At 43.3% G+C, this 22150-nt stretch overlaps 1 long non-coding RNA gene across 1 annotated transcript in view; it reads right to left on the bottom strand.

Annotated features, from left to right (window-relative positions):
- The window catches only part of LOC140104254 (uncharacterized), a 39603-nt gene that overhangs the window by 6399 nt on the left and 11054 nt on the right, over positions 1-22150 (bottom strand). Inside the window, exon 2 of the long non-coding RNA XR_011850282.1 lies at positions 16336-16448. This is a non-coding gene — a long non-coding RNA (uncharacterized lncRNA). The remainder of the gene's footprint in view (positions 1-16335; positions 16449-22150) is intronic.

Below are 22150 nucleotides of genomic sequence, written 5' to 3'. Positions count from 1 at the left end.
GGGTAATACGCCATAGGAGTGCTCCCCGTCTCTCCTTGTCTCTCCACTCTACTTCTGTACATAGGCTATGATGGCCTCTACTCGGCATATATGGCTCTTTTCGGCACTGGTGTTTCCTTATGGATGTGGTATATGCTTAGCATGTGTAGGCAAAAAGAAGGCCTCCACCTGTCATAAATGTCTATGGACGTGTTCAGCGTATACTTTTGGAACTTTCATGGCATATACAATGAGTTGGGGGAGATTTATCATCAAGTTTGTGAAACTGTTCTAGTTGCGCATGGAAATCAGAGCTCAGCTGTTATTTTATAATCCGCTGTTGCAAAATGAAAACTGAGCTCTGATTGGTTGCCATGGGCAACTAGAACAATTATACTCTAAGAGACTTATGATATAATGGAGCAGATTTACTTACCTGGTCCTGTGGCGATCCCCGCTGTACGTTGTCCGACGATAATGCTTTCTGCTGCGAGTCACTAAGATCATGCATCCGATTTCCTGCATGTGTTGCTTCCCGCTCAGGTCTGCCGGAGTTCACCTTCTTCTTCCTGGAGCATGTTTGCATCACAATTTTAAAGTTAAATCCCGTGCTTAGTTCGAATCCACCGGATCATCCAATGGCCCACCTCCCGATTTCTGTTGCATGAAAGTCAGCACGAAATCCAATTGCGTGCGACACAATCCCCTTCTAAATACTAGTCACAGCAGCGCAAATCCCGAAAATTTCTAAAAGCCACCAAAAGTGCAATTCACGGCCCCTTAGTAAATAAGCTCCAATGTGTCCAAAAATGAAGTGTGAACGTAGACTTACTGTGTGACAGAAATATCTCAGTACCAGTAAGGTGAACATTGGCTTTGCAGCTATGTGTGTAATGTCTGCCTGTGAATTCCTCATAGTATAAGTGGTATATCCAGCGCTGTCAGCAGTTCCTACATTAATCTACATAATCTTATAAACAGTGTTTCAGACAAGAAATCAATTCAATTACATCGAAATCTTCTTGGTTTTGCAGTATTACAAAATCTATTTTATACTTTGCTTTTAGGATGAAATCTATTTTTGGATCTAATTTTTAAAGTGTGAATTAATAAACTAGTTGCTATTTATTATAATATTAATATATACCGCTCATTTGAAGTTGCTTATTTCATTTTTATTTCAACAAAGACTAGGGGTATCCTCTTCACCTGGAGGAAAGACCATTGTAATATGGTCACATAACTCAAGCCTTTTTTATTCTGTTGTACAATTTCGGCGCAAATTTGAAATCCCAACACATTCCCTGCACTTTATTTGCACACATTTTGGCGCACATTTAGAGCTACAAAAAGCTGGTTTACAGAGTTCTTTTTCACCATCATGAATGTTCTAAAACCTTTTTGGTCGTACACCAATTCATTAACCCCTTGTGGCATAGTGTAACCCAGTAAAAATTATATAATAATAATAATTCCTTTATTTGTATTGCCCACACAGAGCTTGCCAAATTGGTCCCTGTCCCAAATGGGGCTCACAATCTAATCAACCTACCAGTATGTTTTGGAGTGTGGGAAGAAATCGGAGGACCCGGAGGAAACCCACGCAAACACGGAGAAACATACAAAACTCTTTTCAGATGTTGACCCTGGGACTTGAACCCAGGTCCCCAGCGCTGCAAGGCTGTAGTGCTAACCACTGAGCCACTGTGACACCCAATATATCACAATTTTTGTGACAAAAACGGATCCCGCATCACAATTGATAAATGCCCCCTGAGTATCTTCTTCTGGAGGAAAATAACATCTTCATAGACTGAGGGGAATCCTCTGGAGGAAAGTCCATTGAAATTGGTGTTCCTCTCCAACTGCAGACCAATGTCATAAACTGGAGGTATCCTCTTCACCAGCAGGAAAGACCATTGTCATAGACATGGGGTATCTTCTTCTGAAAAAAGGACGGGAGCATCTTCTTCTTCTGGAGGAAAGACCATTTCATAGACAGGAATATCCTCTTCACCTGAAGGAAAGATCATTGTCATAGACAGTGGGGCATCCTCTTCGCCGACAGTGGGGCATCATCTTTACTCTTTGGAGTAAAGGCCATTTTTTTAGAAAGTGGGAATCTTCTCACCTGGAGCAGAGACCTTTGTCATAGACCTGGAGGAAAACCATCATCATAGACAGGGGGGTAGCCTTTACTTGTATCATAGATTGCTATGATGCAAGGTAACCCATTCCTGCATATACTGTGTGTTTAGCCCTTATTCTGCTAGATAAATCCTTGTGCAACATGGAGGATATTTTCCCTGGCTATGCCTCTGATTGAAGCCACAGATCAGAATGACCTGAATGCGCTGAAAAGCAAACATGGTGTGTTCTGGGTAGAAAATAAGTAGGTGATGTTGAGTACTGATCTAAAAGATTTGTGTCGCCTGAAAATAACCAATATTTTTTTTAAGTTTTAAGAAATATTACATTTTTTAATTTAAAATTCTGCAACCTTTACTGCAGCCGCTAAGCCTTATATTAGACTGACCTTTACTTAAGTCTGAAGGGGTTTTGTTTAGAGTCATTTAACACACATACAGGGGGGGATTTACTAATTCTGGCGCAAGCACGACTGTCGGCTTTGGAGATCAGTCTCCGGAAAGCACAGCCCGATGTATTAAAGTGGCGCACGGCTGTTAGTAATTAATCGTTGAAGACGGAACTAATCAGCCATGCGCCATAAAAATGCCGACATCAATGAGATGGACATATATGGACTGCGCCTTAATTTTGCTATCTGACCATTTTTTTCCTGGTCTATTGTGCACCAAAATTTGCCTCTTACAATGCTGACAAAATAAACATAAATGTGATGGATAATGTGGAAAAGTTAGGCCACGCCCACTTGCGCCAAAAAAAACGGAGGAGTCGGGATAGTCTGAAACATCTGTTCTTTCTGCCGCAAACTCATTATAAATGATCCGCAACAATTCTGCACCAAAAAAAAACGTTAAATCCCAGTATTTTTTGGGAGCAGATACGATAATACAGGTCCCCCACAGGGTTACAATAGAAAATAACTCCACTATAGAAAACGCTATCATTACCTCCACCTCTGACAAGGAATAATGTCACAGTTTATTCACACCTCCTTTTTGCCTAGAAAACTCTCCATCGAGCACAATGGCCCACATTTACTAAAAACAGTGCATTCTGTACTGGGTGCAGTTTGCCTGTGTAGTGTACAGAGGGCGCCAGATTCAGGATTTCGGCACATGTTCTTCATGAATCTGGCGCTCACTGCAATTCTGTTGCAATGTTCTCATCACGGGGCATGCTACACATTTTATGTTGGATTTTGCATGATAAATGTGGCGCACGGTCTGACTGAGCACCAGAACGCCCACTTCAATGCAGAAAAGTGGCGCAGGCACTTCTTAAAAAACCTGTACAAGCAGTTTGCACTTAAAAGAACGTGCAAAGTCCAACAGAAAACTGGCACAAGCACCTTAGTAAATGTGGGCCACGGAGTTGGTTCCAGACTATTGCTGCCCGTGGCCATATCACTAAATGCTGTTACTAGAGGACAGGCTAAGTGGCAGCCCCCATTTTCTTGGAAATATACAAGATCAGACAAAAAGTGATATCTTTTGGCTACACATTCCTGTCAAGGAGCCATAAAACATAAAGGCACATAACAAACATATATTCATATGAAATCCCTTTAGTCACTTTTGCTAATGGTGATGTGATATATATCGCGGTCATGGTGCCCTGGACCTCCGTACAATTACATTCTATACACAGCAGCATGCACTTAACAAAATCATCTGTGATTGCCTCCCTCCTCCGCACCCCCTCCCTTCTCTGTACCCCGACAAACCCACAAAGTAATTTCTGCAGCAAGAGAGGCAGTTCACGTATCGATCTACACAGGGAAATTGCTATTGACTGCATCTCCGGATCTTCTCCGTCTCTCCATGGTAAATCTGCCCTTTCATTTTCACACTCAGAAACGTATCATAGAAGCTTTCTCATTTTTCAGCTCTGAAAATACTGAAAATGCACAAATATGCAGGAATCTCCGATAGAGAGGGGGATGGGGGGTCATCAGTTACGGCAGACTTCATTACAGCAATGGTATAATGTCATGTGTAGATGAAGCCTTCATCTTCATTTTCTCAAATTCCCCTAACAGTATTACTACATCTATTACCGCACTATTGCACAAACATTATATGCTTTAATTATCATTTTTAGTTATTTTTATGCTTTTTGCCTTACTTACTGTAATAATAATCCTACAATCAGTTGGCAATATGATTTCTTCAGACCCACAGAAATCTGTTCTATTCTAGTTATTATCTAAACAGCTGTCAGGCTGCAGCAGGGAATTTCCAGATCTAACCTGTGACCTGGGATACTTAATGGAATCCTGTCATGTTGAAAATACAGCCTGATCTGCGGCATATACTAGAGCAACAAGATCGATAACAGATTGATGCACTACCAGCAAATCTAATGTTTAGTAGGTCCAGTAGGTGGAGCCCTACTGAGAGCTCACCAGCCTCGAACAATAGCCATTTTTATCCAAAGTAGTGCAAACTGCACACATGTGCGGAGTGCGCCACATAATTGAATACTGGCGCATGGTCTTCGTTTATCTGACACCCCTGAACTGCTCAGGAAGTGTGCATCAACTTTTTGTTGCTGCCCCTTTAACATACCGTGCAACTCAGCTCTGAAACGCCCCTTTGGATGCAGAATTTTGTGGCGTGGCAGACCAATTTCAGCTGGGGCACAATACTGGCACAGACACTTTATAAATACATGTGCAAGCAATTTGTACGTTCTTTTCCATGCAAAGTCCAACAGGAGACTGGAGCAAACACTTTAAGAAATGTGGGCCAATCTGCTCAGCATCTCCTGCTCTATAACATGCTGGATTACATATTTAACGAATCTGGGATGCCTCCAAAGCTGTAGTCGATAAACAATTGATAATACACAGAAAAAAAAATTTATACAATGAAAGGCAGCTGAGGTGCACCAGCCACGAGGCGAATTGAGCCTCTCACCTCAGGCAACACCACCTGCAGCAAGATGGGGGCAGCAGCAGGTCCTGACACATAAAAATGGTGTCTCTTCACAAATGGGGGCTTATTTACTAAGGGTCGCGGATCACACTTTTGTCGGACTGCACCTTTTTCGGGGATTGCACGGCTTGGATAGATATTTAAAAGGTGTCTGCGCTGGGATTGTGTTGCACGTGATCAGTTTTTGGCGCAGCTGCGCTGGCTTCCATGTGACACAAATTGAATCAGACTGATTCAGACTAAGGCTACATTCACACAAATGTATGGGGACGTATATACAGCCAAAGTATATATGGCGTATACACGTCCCCCATACAGCGCAATGGCCTCACAGCGCTGTACGGGAGCAGTACGGTGCAGCACACGTGCGTCACCGTACTGTTCCGTAGCTCGTAAAAAGATAGGAAATGTCTTATCTTTCAACGGAATATGCCGCCGGGCCCTATGTTACTCTATGGAAAGGGGCACTCTCCCCATCCTCCTACTACGGTACGGCAGGCATACATCGTGTTAATCTAGTCTGAGCGCGGGATTTAACTTTCAAATTGTGTCACAAGACAATGCACTTACATGCGCCACGAAGAAGTAGGTGAACTCCGGTTGACCTGAGCGGGGAAGCAACACATGCAGGATATCGGGCGCATGATCTTAGCGAATCGAGTGCATTATCGTCGGACAATGCACTTTCTGTGAATTTCGTCGGACAGGTAAGTAAATGTTCCCAATGATGTCAGTATAGGTCTAAGACACTGCACGAAAAACCCACCTACTAAAAAAAAACTGATATATTTCTACTTTATGAGTTGGATTGGGGCACCAGCATAGAGTTTAGGCAAGTTTAAAAGAAATCTACCGTCAAAATCAAGCACGGATAAACCAGGGACACTTACTTATAGATCCAGGCACTGTGGTAATCTGCTTATGATTGCTATCCATGGCCTGGGACAGAGAGTCTTATTCTGTTTATGAGCCAGTGGAATATTATAGATGCTTTAAATGCTGTTTTTTGTTTTGTACTGTTGCACCTACATATTATAAAAGAATTACTTCCACCAGCCTTAAAATGTCAAAGCTACAATATATCTTTCAGTGTGTGTCGTAGGTCATAGACACATGTCACTGGTGGGTCATCCCTCTCCCTTCTCTTTGAAAATCCTGCATAGTTTTTATAGTCTTTATGTCTTCTGGACTCTCGGAAACCTTTCTTTGCTCTCACACCTGTTACTGACCACTTCATGCTACTTACACTGGTGTCAGCGTGAGTTTTCTTGTGGATTTGCACTTATTCAAAGCATGACAGCCATCTGTGTGGTAGCAGATAGACTGAAATAATAGCGCACTAAGGGGGATTATCACCTCGTCCCTGGGCAACAAATGCAGAATGTCAGGCATCTGGGAGTTAAGCTTTGAGGCTGTCATATTGGTCAACAGATTTATAGCATAAAAAGAGGTCACTGAAAATCAGAATACATGAATGTAGCCTATGAGCTACCAATAACTAGGGCTATCCTGCTGAGCCCCAGAACATGGCCATGGCCAGCGCAGTATCCAGGAAGACATTCGGGGGGGGGATCTATATCCCCAATAAGCTCAGGAACACTCCCAGAGTATATCTATACTTATACTGGAAGATAGAGGCAGCCCTTTTGCTTTTATATATGTATATATATATATATATATATATATACACACATATACATACTGTATGACACTACCGCTCAAAAGTTTGGGGTCACTGACAATTTAGTTTTTTCCATGAAATTTCATACTTTTACTTTTCAAATCAGATGCACAAGTTGAATCGGCTAGATGGACACTTTTTGTATACAATACAGTCCAGCTGCTCCCACAACAGCTCAATGGGGCAGATTTACTTACCCGGTCCGTTCGCGATCCAGCGGCGCGTTCTCTGCGCTGGATTCGGGTCCGGCCAGGATTCATCAAGGCAGTTCCCCCGACGTCCACCAGGTGGCGCTGCTGCGCTGAAGTTCACGATCCTATCCAGGATGAAGGTGAGTGCAAGCTCCGCGACACAATTTCCTTTTTTAAATGCGGCGGTTTTTCCGAATCCGTCGGGTTTTCGTTCGGCCACGTCCCCCTGATATCCGATCGCGTGCGCCAAATTCCCGGGGCAATTCAGGTACAATCGGCGCAAATCGGAAATATTCGGGTAACACGTTGGGTCGGGCCCTTAGTAAATGACCCCCAATGGGTTTGATATCTGGTGACTGGGCCGGCCACTACATTACCAATACCAGCTGCTGCTTCTTCCCTAAGTAGTCCATGCATAATTTGGAGGTGCTTTAGGTCATTGTCCTGTAGTAGGATGAAATTGGCTCCAATCAAACGCTGTCCACATAGTATGGCATGGCGTTGAAAAATGGAAAGATAGCCTTCCTTGTCCAAAATCCCTTTAACCTTTTTTACCAGCACCAAAGCGTTCCCAGACCATTACCTCCACCATGCTTGATAGATGTAGATATTGCATTAAAAAACTGATTTTTGAATCTGATGATTTTGAATCATTTTGATCTAGAATAGTCATTTACCACATTAACAATGTACATATATATACATACATCAGTATACACAAGCTATGTCTTTCCATCCCGCTCCCTCCTGCAGATAATGTATACATAGGCTATGGGAGTATATGGGGTCGGAGACAATGCCCATATAAGAACAGTTACTTCATTGGGTAAGACACCCTGATCTCCAACTTTCAGGAGGGACGGGAGCAACAGAATGGTGTATACCACAGTATGAGCATATAGAGGGATACATCTTGGCCCTCTGTTGTAAATGTGGTGGGAGCAAAGCCTAAGGCTAAAAATGTTTGATGATTGAAGCCTTTTCAGGTCTACTTCTGGGAGAGTACAAAAAAAGTACCAGCAAAGTTTCCAAAATTACAAAAACAGTACTCACCTCTGCAAAGAGAAAAATGGGAAATGTGAACAGAGACCAACAATTATGGTTGTACTTTATGTTGTGACCACATAAAAATCTCAGCTCTATTATCTTTCATAGTACTAGGGAGGTGAAATGCAGAAAATGCCTATAAATTCTAAAATTAAAAATTGGAGATGTTTACAAAGGACATAGAATAATATTCCTACAGATTCCTTTGTGAAAAACCAGTAAGTCTTCTGAAAAGAATGGTAAAAGCTGGACACAGGAAACAATGAAATGTGTGATATTATATTTACTTGTTGAGGCATGTAATTTTCTGTGAAATATCTGTTTTATGCTTTTTACCTTATGCTGAAAATAACTTATATTATGACTAGAAATAAAGTGAATGAAAGAGTGGCCTCTGACTTTATCATAGTGTTGTAGCTCGGAGATATGAACATTTCTAAACTTACTGTATAGTTGAGTTCTCACCATGGAGCAAAAACAGTGACGGATTAGGAGTACAATGGGCCCTGGACTGTATAAAAAATGGGCCCTTACATCCCAGAATGTTAAAATAGTGCCGAGGGCTGGGACTGGATTTCTTAACTTTTACCTCAGTTTTCTGACTCTACAATTGACCCCAGTCCTCTAATGAAGCCAATTGCAGCCAGGCCTTGGCATTGTCATATAATAGGCACATGTTGCACTTGGGGTAGGGAGGTATAACGCCATCGTGACAAACACTGATCTTGATAAATTCCCCCCAGTGAGTATATAACTACTGTAGGTACAAGTTGTAAGCATTATGTGGCAAAATTATTTCAAAACAATACACACCACAACAGAGCCCAGGCAGACCCCATTATTATAATCATTGGGGTCTTCTAGGTACTGCTCACACAAATGCTACCGTCACCGAGTGCTTTCATTTCTACCACAGGCTCTGTCTGGCATGGAACAAACACTGCGAAAATGCAGCGGCTGGCATATCATACGCGCCGGCATCTGATAAATATCCCCCATCATGTGCATAGTTTACACATACATACACATATGCATCTACTAAAACACACATTATACACTTAAAGTTTACATATGCAAACATACAACATACACAAGGACATCAGCAGCAGATAATTACAGGGAGGGGAGAGGGGGATCACGATTTACCCCCTACTTACATGGCACAGCATCTGTGCTGTGTCTGTGCGCTGTGAACCCTTCCCCCTTCAGCAGGACCCGACAAGCAGGAAGTGAAGGGAAGATGATTAGAGTGACCCCCGGATCTTCTGAGGCTCCACTCACTAAGAAGAACTGGCTCTTCTGGCTCCTGAGTGGCTCCCTATTAAATATATAATAAAGGGCCTCAGGCCAGCAAGTCAACCCACTCCACACCACTTTTAACACGATTTTTTGGTGTTAAAGGGGGCGCGGTTAGCCATTTAGAGTTGACTCAATGAGTCAATTAGGGGAATCGGCTCCCATCATTCATGTGAATGAGCTGGCTCTTTGTGTCCAGTTGCGAATGACCCACCACTATTCAGTAATGAGTCCTGCCCCTCCTTTTCCTGCTCACAAGAGTTTGTGATGATAGCAGATAGATTCTCTAACTAGATCAGTGAATAGGATGGGCATGGGCCCCTAGAACTAAGTGGCCTCGCCAGTCACCCAGAACGCTCTGCTGGAGATCCATCCTTGAGCAGAAATCCTCAGTTTTCACACAGAAATACTATTACTTTTCTGTATATCTTTGTACATGGATGCAGTAAAGAGGGTCTTCTAGGAGGTGGTGGTTAGTTGGTTAGTTAGCTCCATGTACGGCTGTGTACTGCTGCTGTAGCTCCATGTATGACTGTGTACTGTGGCTGTAGCTCCATGTATGGCTGTGTACTGTGGCTGTAGCTCCATGTATGGCTGTGTACTGTGGCTGTAGCTCCATGTATGGCTGTGTACTGTGGCTGTAGCTCCGTGTATGGCTGTGTACTGTGGCTCTAGCTCTGTGTATGGCTGTATACTGTGGCTGTAGCTCTATGTATGGCTGTGTACTGTGTCTGTAGCTCCATGTAAGGCTGTGTACTGTGGCTGTAGCTCCATGTATGGCTGTGTACTGCTGCTGTAGCTCCATGTACAGCTCTGTACTGTGAGGGTCTTCTAGGAGGTGGTGGTTAGTTGGTTAGTTAGCTCCATGTACGGCTGTGTACTGTGGCTGTAGCTCCATGTATGACCGTGTACTGCGACTGTGGATCCATGTATGGCTGTGTACTGCTGCTGTAGCTCCATGTATGACTGTGTACTGTGGCTGTAGCTCCATGTATGGCTGTGTACTGCTGCTGTAGCTCCATGTATGACTGTGTACTGTGGCTGTAGCTCCATGTATGGCTGTGTACTGTGGCTGTAGCTCCATGTTTGGCTGTGTACTGTGGCTGTAGCTCCATGTATGGCTGTGTACTGTGGCTGTAGCTCCGTGTATGGCTGTGTACTGTGGCTCTAGCTCCATGTATGGCTGTGTACTGCGGCTGTAGCTCCATGTATGGCTGTGTACTGTGGCTGTAGCTCCATGTATGGCTGTGTACTGCTCCTGTAGCTCCATGTATGGTTGTGTACTGTGGCTGTAGTTCCATGTATGGCTGTGTACTGTGGCTGTAGCTCCATGTATGGCTGTGTACTGTGGCTGTAGCTCCATGTATGGCTGTGTACTGTGGCTGTAGCTCCATGTATGGCTGCGTATTGTGGCTCTAGCTCCATGTATGGCTGTGTACTGCGGCTGTAGCTCCATGTATGGCTGTGTACTGCGGCTGTATACCCATGTAAGGCTGTGTACTGTGGCTGTAGCTCCATGTATGCCTCCCCTCACCCCAGTATAGAGAAAGGGCCCCGGCCTCCCCTCACCCCAGTATAGAGAAAGGGCCCCGGCCTCCCCTCACACCAGTCTAGAGACAGGGCCCTGGCCTCCCCTCACACCAGTCTAGAGACAGGGCCCTGGCCTCCCCTCACCCCCAGTATAGAGAATGGGCCCCCGGCCTCCTCTCACCCCCAGTATAGAGATTAAGCCCCCAGCCTCCCCTCACCCCCCCGTATAGAGATAGGGCCCCCAGCCTCCCATCACCCCCAGTATAGAGACAGGGCCCCCAGCCTCCCCTCACCCCCAGTATAGAGACAGGGCCCCCAGCCTCCCCTCACCCCCAGTATAGAGACAGGGCCCCCAGCCTCCCCTCACCCCCAGTATAGAGACAGGGCCCCGGCTTCCCCTCACCCCCAGTATAGAGACAGGGCCCTCGGCCTCCCCTCACCCTTGTATACACAGACACACACACAGGGCTTCAAACTGACCAAGCACAAGTCTGAGTTGCAGCGAGGACGCAGTGATGTCACCGCCGGAGTACGGCCATCGGGGAGTGATGTTTTGTGCTCTGACATGGGAGGACGCTTTTTCCTCTCGCACTGGAGCATAGGACATCGCGGCCCACCGGAACAGCAGGCGACGGGGACACAGGAGTAGGGGCGCTGCAAGCATCGGGCGCCAGGACCCCAGAGGCATCGGGCACAGGGGCTCAGCAGGCGTCGGGGGCCCACCGGAGGTTTTTATACTCCCCCTGGTCATACAGCAGGAAGAAGCAGTAGAAGCAGTATGGAAAGGGGTAGCTTGCTCTCACTTTGCATCCTGTGTTTTTCACAGTATACAAGGGAAAAAAGGATAGCTCGCTCTGCTACGATTTGTCTATGGATATGGTCAGCATATGCTTTCCTGACATATATATGCTGAGATATACAAAAAATGTAATGTAAATGAAGCCCCATCCCAGTGTATATAATAACTTCCTTCCATATTGTATAAAGACCCCACACACTGTGATGTCATCTTAGTGGCATATTAATAGGGTAAAGACCTGCTTAAAGTTTTGCACCAGAGCCCGGTACTGTCAACACCTATTTGGATAGAAATGTTTGCACTACATTGATTTATTATACATTAATATAGGATGAATTGAGCGATCCTTTTTATCCATGCAAACAAAGAAGTACACACTTAAAAAAAAAAACGAATAAAACACCAGTCCTACCTAAATAATGACAGCACTATGTAGCTGAATGTGCCTAATCCATATCAGCCCTGAGATTTCACTGCAGCCATGAGCAACGATATGTAAATAGGCATCAATTATTGCATCTGTCTACTCTGGCATGAATTCTATTACACACATAATAAAGCACCGAAAGGGTTAGAATTGCAAATTGTGCTTAAGCCAAAATGCTTCCACTTGTAAGTTGTGCCAATTCTGGGCACAGTGAGTGAAGATCGCTGTGCTGCTCATTCTGTGGCAGGGGATCAATATGTGCAGCGCACACTCATTGCTACAGGCAGCAGGGCCTAATGAAGCTGCTGCTACATTCTCACCAGCCTGTTACCAGAAACATAATTGAGAAAGTCACAGAGAGATGAAGTGGAAAGAGAGAGATTAACGTGAGGAAGAGGCCGAGTGGCAGCTGATGCTGCGATTGTGGGTAAGTGATTCTGGTTCGAAACAGAAGAATTCACCAGAGGTGGAGCTAGAAGTCTGTGATGGCGTCCTCTAGCTACAGCCCTTGGCAAACCTCTCCCTTTATACTTCATATCCTGATATTATAATAAGACCTTTTGACTTGCACTACCCTCTCTATGATAATAACACTTCAATTATCTTTAGCGCCTGTCTTTTTCCTATTATTATATTATTAAGTGCTTTGGTTGAGGTTCATTTACGGAGGTAAGTCATTTTTCTCAAATAGACATTAAATGACGAATAAACATTCTTTATTGTAAAACAATACTCTTCTTTAAAGTGAACTTGTCAGATGTTTTTTTTCTCCCTATTATTGCCCCAGCGAGTGCAAGATCAAGTAATGACTTCTTCCTATGGTGTCCCACACTGACACAGGGAAGGGTGTGGGTTTTTGGCGCACAAATTCTGCAGTGGGATGTTAAATTGTGGTGCAAGGGGTTAATGAATCGGCGCACAACTGAACTGGTTCTGAATTGACTCCACATTAATGAAGGTGAATATTGTGTTTTGGGGACCAGCGTATAAAAAGGACAGGAACGGGTGCAGAGGAGAGCAACCAAGATTATTAGGGGAATGGGGGGACTAGAATACAATACTAAACTATTCAGCTTAAAAAAAAAAGATGGCTGAGGGGAGACCTCATTCTAATATACAAATTCCTGAACGACTCTGAGCAACCCTTCCTGTGGACCAGCTATCTCCTACCAGCTTTGATGTTAGGCCGTCGCCTCCTGTTCAAGTTCCAATAAAGAACCGTGAGTTGATTCGCACAACCTACCTCGGTCTGATCAGGCTGCTTCACCATTACAGGCTCCCCAGTCTCCATCACCCAGGGATTCCCATATACACTTCAGGGGTTGCCCCAGGGAGAAACCTCTTGCATCAGCCTCTCCCTCCACTTTTCTTGCACACACCACCTGTTGTAGATCTGCCAAGCTGTAGGCCCGTCCTGATACCAAGCACCGTGACCATAGTGTGCCCAAGGACACATAAGCCAGCCACTCTGGTATTCTGAGCCTCGGCTGTCTCCAGCCACGAAGAAAGGCTAGGTCCGGTGGGGGATGTTGCACATTACTTCATTCGCTGGTGCAAAATGCATATGATAAATTTTTCCCCATTGATTTCAGTCACCTAGCTCTTCCTTCTCTATAGCATGCTGCCTGCAGCACCCTATATATATATATATATATATATATATATGCTCATCTCTTCCTGTTCTATGCTACCTGCAGATGAACAATATGGGGCACATTTACTAAGTACAGTGCAAACTGCACAAAATGCAGTTTTCCTGAGTATATAACAGGGTGCATAAAATTCAGGATTTCTGGTGCGCGTTCTTCATAATTCTAGTGCTCCCTCCACTGCCACGACTGCCAGCTTTTTTGTGGTGCACCTTTAACATAGAGCGTGCAACAGACTTTGCATGATAATCTGGCTCACGATCCGACTGAGCACTGGAACACCCACTATTTTGTGTCGAATGATGCCTAGTGCTGCTGAATGGGGGGGGGGGGGTGTATATAATGAATAGTGGGGGGGGCTGTATTTAAAAAATGGGGTTTGAGGAGGGCTCTGCATATAATGTATGGGGTGAGGAGGGGGCTGAATATAATGTTTGGGGGAGAGGACTGGGCTGAATATAATGTTTAGGGGGAGATGAGGGGGCTGCATATAATCCATGTGGGGGAGGGGGGCTGCATATAATGTTTGGAGGGAGAGGAGGGGGCTGCATATAATCCATGTGGGGGAGGAGGGCTCTGTCGCCCATGGGCCCACCGAAACCTGGAGCTGACCCTGATCACACATATGTATCCATAGAAAAGAACCTATATATGTTTTGTGCATATGAAAACAACCCCACCAGTCACAGATCTGGAGATCAGAGAACGATACTTGTTGCAGATCTAGTGTTTAGTTAAAGCAGTGTAATTCATATAAAACTTTACAACCCCTTAAAGAGCTTAGGGGACCTCTGAACAGCTGGAGGTGTGAGCAGACCATATTTGTGATGGATCTCCTTTGCACTTTTTACATCCAGCCAAGCTGACAGAACCAGCTGAAGCAATGCTGATTAACCAGGGAGGCGATTCTGCTGTGTCAGGTGCCCAAGGCATTCTGGGAATTATTCTGTCGTCGGCATATCTTCCCAGCATATTTCAAATGCATCACTAAACCTGACACGAAATAAAGCTCTAAGCTCCTGCAGTTTAATGCACAGACACCAAAATGTGCCCCCTTTCCCCCAGGGTAAAATGTGTAGACACACGGCACCCCATGTAAATGTTCTAACAACATTTTATGTCATTATATTTAATTTATGTATATTTGCAACTTTCTAGATATTTATCTTGACTGACATGTTAGTATAGACAAAAACTACTCACAGAACAACATGGACGGTGCAAGCGGAAGAGCCAAAGGGAGATACAGCTGCAGCATCCCAGCATAAATACTAAAAGTAAAGCCTCCAAGACTCTGTTCAAGTAGTCATCCTAAAAGAGGTATCACCTGATAGTAAGTGATAACGTTTCATGGGAAAAGCAAAAAGTTCCTTGGTGGCAAGAATAGTTTAAACATAAGAAACAGAGCCTGACTCAGCCCTCCTCGCTTCGCTGTGTTGCAGAGCTGTGTCCCCAGTTCTTCATTTCAGGTCCAACAAAGCAACAAAATAAAACAAATTAAAACTCAACTCCTCAAAAGGTCTCTAGTCCAGAAGTAGAAGACAGTCAGGACTTGATTGCTATCGCTCCAGTGTCCAGGAAGACCAAATCCTGGTTCCTCAACAGATAATATTTCAGCTACACGTATGAAGTCTGCACTAGGTCTTAGGTGCGATTGGGTTGATACATGGTGCAGATCGCAACAATGGGGCAGATTTATCAAGCAGTCTGAAAGTCAGAATATTTCCAATTGCCCATGGCAACCAATCACAGCTCCCCTTTAAAATATTCATGAGCACTGGTGAAATGAAAGCTGAGCTGTGATTGGTTGCCATGGGCAACTGGAAATATTCTGACTTTCAGACTGCTTGATAAATCTGCCCCAATATGTCAATAAATGTATATTTATTTAGATATGCACAAAAAGAGCCTTAAAATTTTGCATATCAGTCCATAAAACCCCAGTCCATAAAAGCGCCTTTGCTTTTGAATTTCTCCTATTTAGGCTAAGTTCCACCTGGGCCACTAAGGTGAGATGTTATCTGTTGTGGTGCCAAGATTATTTGAGCAGTACATTTGTATGACCTTTTTTAACCTATGACTTCATCCTGAAGAACCCGAAGCATGGGCCTGGAGGCAAACCAAGCTGGTGGTCTACAAGTGTGTGAGCCTACCAAAGGGGGGCATTCATTATTTTTGGTTCTAGTTGTTGTTTTTTGGCACTTAATAGTAGCAGTGATTTGCATTTTGATGTTAACTTGTGGTTCACGGGCTTAATGTATTTGCCGCACCATTAAAACAATGTTTGACAGAAATGTCAAACCACATACATGAAGGGGTTTACAAGTTGGTAGAAAAGCTGATCCGAAAACTAAAAGTTTGGGAAAAGTGTCGGTTTTGGAAAGCTGCTCCCAAATTGAGTGACGAAATGCTGGAAAAGAAGCTTAATTGTGGTGCCGACATATAATAAATATGGCACACAAGGCGCAGCCACAAAACAAAGCCAAAAACTTCTGGAAAGCCCTCTAAAGTGTTTAGTTCCTTAAACCATTAGACAATGGTCCCATTTTGATTGTGGCTTGACTGTCAACAGCAGATGACAATAGAAAAAGACTGTCACAATCTCAGTAATACGACTTGCGCTATCTTATGGGGTTCAAGAAGCCGACTCACCTTTGTAGCCGTAAAAACAATAGCCGTGAGGAGGATACCATACAAATTACATTGTTATGCAGAAACACTTTTGTAGCCATCTTTGAACTTTTTGGTCTCTTCTGGTTCTGTGGCTGCAAAACAAGCCCAAATCATCTTCTATAGTGCCATCATATTCTGCAGCGCTTTACAATTTACAGAGGACAGATAAAAAACATCGTTATAGGAACAATAGGAGTGAGGGCCCTGCTCAAAAGAGCTTGTAGTCTTTGCTGGTTAAAGACGCTGTTTGCCAACTCTATTGTCTCGCTACTTAGGTATTTCTGGTTCTCTTGTACCTGACTATTCTTTTTATCTATGATTTTGTGCCTTAAGGGATAGTTGACTTCCCCATTGTTATTTTTCTGTCTTGTTACAGGTTCACACTTTGGTGAAAGAAGGGACTGTCTTCGTGGTTGTCCTTAATCACTTGGGATACACTGAGGTAAGCATACAGGGCTGTTGTGAGGCTGGAGTTTTAGGGTTTGCTGTCCTGTCTGTCTGTAGGGTGGCGCTTTCCTGATGTACACACTGAACATGTTCACAAAACAAAATGTGAACATAGCTTTAAAAATTGTAAGTATGAATTGGAAATGTATATATATAGCCTCATAGATTACCTTGTATACTTCCACTAGTGAGAAAACTTAAGTGTAAAGTTGAGAAAAGTGGATATACATTTGTATATATTATTATTATTAAATTGCTACATAACATAAAGAGAAGTATTGTTAAATGTTTAGATTTATAGGATTTATTAGATATACCATAGCCTTTTTAAGTTTAAGCTCACCCAAGATTTACATATGTTTCAACGGTTTTTAAGCGTCTATCATAGTTATATTACTACTATGTTATTATCATTTTTGTAGTAGTGTATAAAAATAAATATAAATTATAAATAAATATAAATAAAGAATTATTATTGGTGCTTTGTCTTTTTATTACTGGTGTTTTCTGTTGTCTTACTTTACTTATGCTGTTCTATCTGTAAAAGAAAATATTAGCACTATCGCAGGTACAGATCAATAGCCAAAAATGCCCCCAGTGGAGCTTGCAAAAGTTGTGCACAATAAAATTCAGTTTTTATAGAGCAATTTAGTTGGGTAGGAGCCGTTGACCCTGTTAAGAATAAGTATCCTGTGGGGAGTGGGGAAAAAAGCCCTATTGCTTAAGGTAAAAATAAACACAATGCAGGATTTATATTTCAGGGTCACAGGGCAAATCCTGAGGGCTTCTGGGAACTGACACGCAGGATGCGTAGAGAGGAAACAAGCTAAGAGAATTATGGTGCCAGTGCTTGAGCCAGGAGTACAGGGCCTGTCTGTGAATTGCATGCTTTATGTATCCAGTCATACGGCAATTTGCACTGACACAGCACAGGATAAGCATTGGAACCTGACAATTGGAAGAAAAGAGATATTAGAAAATCGAAATCTATTGGACAGGACAAAGAGTAGGCAAAGGAGAAATTTGGAGATAAAAACAAGAATAATTATTTAATTTCTCACCTTGGCCATGGTAGAGGGAGCACCAGAAGAGATTTTTGTCTTTGACTCCCAGAAGCATCAGGTTACCACCCATGATGGTTGGATGTGGTATAACCATTGCTATGTATGTGTAACGGTCACACAGACAACAGAACTAAAAGAGTCCGGAGGGAGGAGTCTGTGGACCAGTGGACCCTCTGGACCACCGTGGGAGATGGTATGAGGCCCGTGGTGGCAGCCAAGGTAAAGGTTATGCAGGAAACAGTCCGAGCCTGGGATGACAGCAGGAACACAGAGGAACACTGGTAACGCTGGAGACAGGAACACAGAGGCGTCTGGGAATGCTAATGGTCTTTCTCTTCCACAGGAACGGCTTAGGGAAGCCTGGTATGGAAACCATAGGAGATCCTAGGAGAAGATCCGGCAGGTAGTGAAGGGAGGTGCTGGATTATAAGGGCGAGGTTGAATTAGCGAACACCAATCAGGAGGACTCTGGCCCTTTAAGTCTTAAAGAGCCGGCGTGCGCACGCCCTAGCATCGTTGGCGCGCGGCCTAGTAGGAGAAGCAGGCATGCGGCCTGGACTGAGGCAGCATCAAGAGCCAAGAGAGGTAAGGCTGAGGGACAGGAACACGGCACACAGCGGAGCACGGGTGTACCTGTGATCCGCGACATGGATCGCGGGATTACCCTTGACAGTATGTCATTTAAAGCTGTTATTAAATTCATTTTATAAGTAGTGTGAAATCCTTATGGACAACTGTGACAAATGTTTCTATGTTTTACAGATTTACTTCTCATGTCAATCATAATTACAGGCAGTTCCCGGGTTACATACAAAATAGGGACTGTAGGTTTGTTCTTAAGTTGAATTTGTATGTAAGTTGGAACTGTATATTTTATCATTGTAATCCCAGCCAGAACTTTTTTTGTCTCTGTGACAATTGGATTTTAAAAATGTTGGGTTGTCATAAGAATCAATATTAACACTAAAGCTTCATTACAGACACCATTGATAACTGTTATAGCTGATCATTGTAGCCTAGGACTAAAGTACAATAAATTACCAATATCCAGAGGTCCGTTTGTAACTAGGGGTCGTATGTCAGTCGAGTGTTCTTAAGTAGGGGATAGCCTGTATAGTCATTCACTATATGGCCCACTTGTGATATACATCAGACATGATGGAGTGATATAATACTATACAATATATTATTTTTTTTTGAACTTCTCTTTCTAATTGTAGTTTATCTCAGTCAAAGATTATACTGATAAATATATTAAGTTGCGCTGTCCATAGGCCATCAAACAAATTTGTCTTGAATTCAACTATAACCCCTGAAAGGGGATGGCTAGGGGACTGGACATGGTAACAACTCTGAAAATCAGGGACAGTACTAGAACTTGAAGGCACAGATCTAAGTGAAAGCTGTGATAGCAGGACTGGGATGTATGAAGGCTAAGCCTAATCAGAACCAGGATGATATTACTGGAACATAATCAAAAACAGCCAAATTGAAACCAATAGGTCAGCTCCAGAACACGGTTAGAAAGAGACAAATCAGAAGACAAGCACTAGAAAATGGTCAGAAATGGCCTAATCAGAACCAAGAAGACAGCACTAGAACATGATCAGAAAGTGCCAAAGCAGAACCAAGAAGACAGCACAAGAACATGATCAGAAAGTACCAAAGCAGAACCAAGAAGACAGCACAAGAACATGATCAGAAAGTACCAAAGCAGAACCAAGAAGACAGCACAAGAACATGATCAGAAAGTACCAAAGCGGAACCAAGAAGACAGCACTAGAACATGGTCAGAAAGAGCTAAGTCAGAGCCAGGAGGTCAGCACTAGAACATGATCAGAAATAGCCAAATCAGAACCAGGAGGTTAGGTCTAGAACTAGGTAAGAAAGAGCGAAGGCAGCTCTAGAAAATGGTAGGAAAGAGACAAATCAGAATGAAGAGGTCAGCACTAGAACAAAATAAGAAATAGCCAAATCAGAATCAAGAAGACAGCACTAGAACATTGTAAGATTATGTTAAGGTATTGCTAGTATAGATGGTTCTACAAGCTATTGATTCATGGGGGGTACTTATTTTGGGCTTTTCCCATTTGGATTTATATCAGCCAAAAGCAGAAGTTTGTATAATGCAAGGTGTAAAGCACAATATTTAAAGAGCAAAAAGATATTGCTAAAATATAAATGTACAACAATATGATCCCATTAAACACTTGTCCTGCAAAGAACAAGAATAAAAACTGGCTTGGTCATAAAGCTATCCGGTCATGAAGTGGATGTGTATACTGTAATTGGAGGAATAGACTACATAGAGTTTGCTTTTTGTCTTTTACCATGGAGATTTATAGGACTGAATAGGAGGTGTAGGCACAAAACAATATGAGATTATTGATATTGATAATGGAATGATAATGGTTTATGGTTGAGGTGGAGCTTTGGAACTACCAATTGGATAACTTTCATTTTCAGTGGAGCCCCATGAAATTCACAAATTCAGTAGCCAGATTGATACATTTCTCACTGTGAATAGTCCAGAGGTCTCATAATTTCTTTGGTATGTGCTTACCGCCTCTTGCTTAGCTCATAGAAGCTGAGATGAGCTGGATTCACACATCGCAACCAAATAAGAAAATGTAATCTCTACTAGAAATGGCTAACACCATCTATTGTTATCTACTGCTGAATCAGAATATTTAAATTAACAATGGCAGGTCCACTTTAAGTGTGAATGAATATAGAGATGAGAAGGCTGCCTTAGATAACCCAGTTGGCGCATCTCTTACTGCAAATTAAGCATCTGCCCAACATCCCGTTATTAAAGGAAGTCTACCACTGCAGATGGATTCTGTGTGAAAGAATGGCTTGTCTGAATAAAGCGCAGCATTGATGAAGAATATATGATTAGATCAGAATGTGAGTGAAAGGATACATTTTATTTGGATCCAGGTAATGATGCCAGAAGAACATCTTCAGGACAAAACCAAATCTATTTTGAGTGTAGCAATGCTAAAAGCTCTAGTCGACTCAGCATGTCCAAGCTGCAAAGATCCATTGAGAGCAGAGCTACTCAGTAACTGAGAGATGTTCTCTTTAATGTCTATTCAATAACTGCTGCATCTTAATGCCGCTCGTTCAGCAATCCTAGGCTGATCCATTAACTTCCTTAGTAAGACCTAGGAAAGTGCTTCATTTTTATCTCCATTCAGAGTGGGACCAATAGAGGTTGGAAGGAACATTGTTATCCCTTTACTTTCCAATATGAAAAAGTGAGAAGGTTTCTGGTAACAGTTTTAATATTCACTGCCTTAACTAGAGCTCAATGTAAAATCTGTAGCTAAACGCTCTATCTGTTATGAACATATCTGATCCTGAAGTCCAATGAGACTTTGTAGCCCCCATAAGTGTGTGCTTAATAATGTAAATGACTAGATGAGAGATTTACCTTAAAATGCTGAAATTATGGAGATCATGTTGTCCCCAAATAATCCAACTTCCTTCTCAGAAAAGTAGAGTGACGCTTTAATTTATGGTGGTTAATCTGAGGACCCACAAGAGCAGTGTTGGCGGACCTATGGCACGGGTGCCAGAGGTGGCACTCAGAGCACTTTCTGTGGGCACCCGATCCATCACCCCAGCAGAATTTCCAGACAGGACTCAAAACCTTCTTGTCAGGTTCGCTAGGGAGATTGCTGGGACTTCTGGTTCTTCTGGTGGTACCAGCAGCGTTCTCCGAACCCCGGCGCGTATCCGCGCAAACTCCACCTCTCGTCCTGGGCAGCGGCTGCTAAGATCTCGCGCTGTCTAGGAGTGGCTGGGACTTTGAACCTCTGCTTGGTGCTTGGTTGTTTCTGCACCATGAGGGGTTAATTCCCAGATGCTGTCCAGCACCTATCAGGTTCTGGAGGTGGAGTTCTGGCTGCATAAATTGCAGCTTCACTAGTCACCAGTGCCAGTGTTTGAAAATCCCTTTCTCCACCTGGTTGCTGCTAGTTTGTATTGCTCTGTATCTGTATCTATATTGTTGCTAACTCGGCTAGTTTTGGACTTTGACTCTTGCTTACTGATTCTGCTTTTGACGTACCCTCTAGTTGTGACTCCGGCTTGTTTACGATTCTTTTATGTTTTATGTTTGTCAGTCTGTTTGTGTTCCCCTTCCCACACTTACCCAGAATATTTCGAGTCTTCAAGTAGTCGCCCCACGGTTTAGCGTGGGGGGGCTATAGGAAGGGACAGAGGTTGGGGCAAGCTCAGGGCACACTATCCCCTGTCTTTTGTGTACCAATCCT

This window comes from Engystomops pustulosus, chromosome 10, assembly GCF_040894005.1.
Source record: "Engystomops pustulosus chromosome 10, aEngPut4.maternal, whole genome shotgun sequence".
Lineage (NCBI taxonomy): Eukaryota > Metazoa > Chordata > Amphibia > Anura > Leptodactylidae > Engystomops > Engystomops pustulosus.
This window is presented reverse-complemented; position numbering and strand designations above follow the sequence as displayed.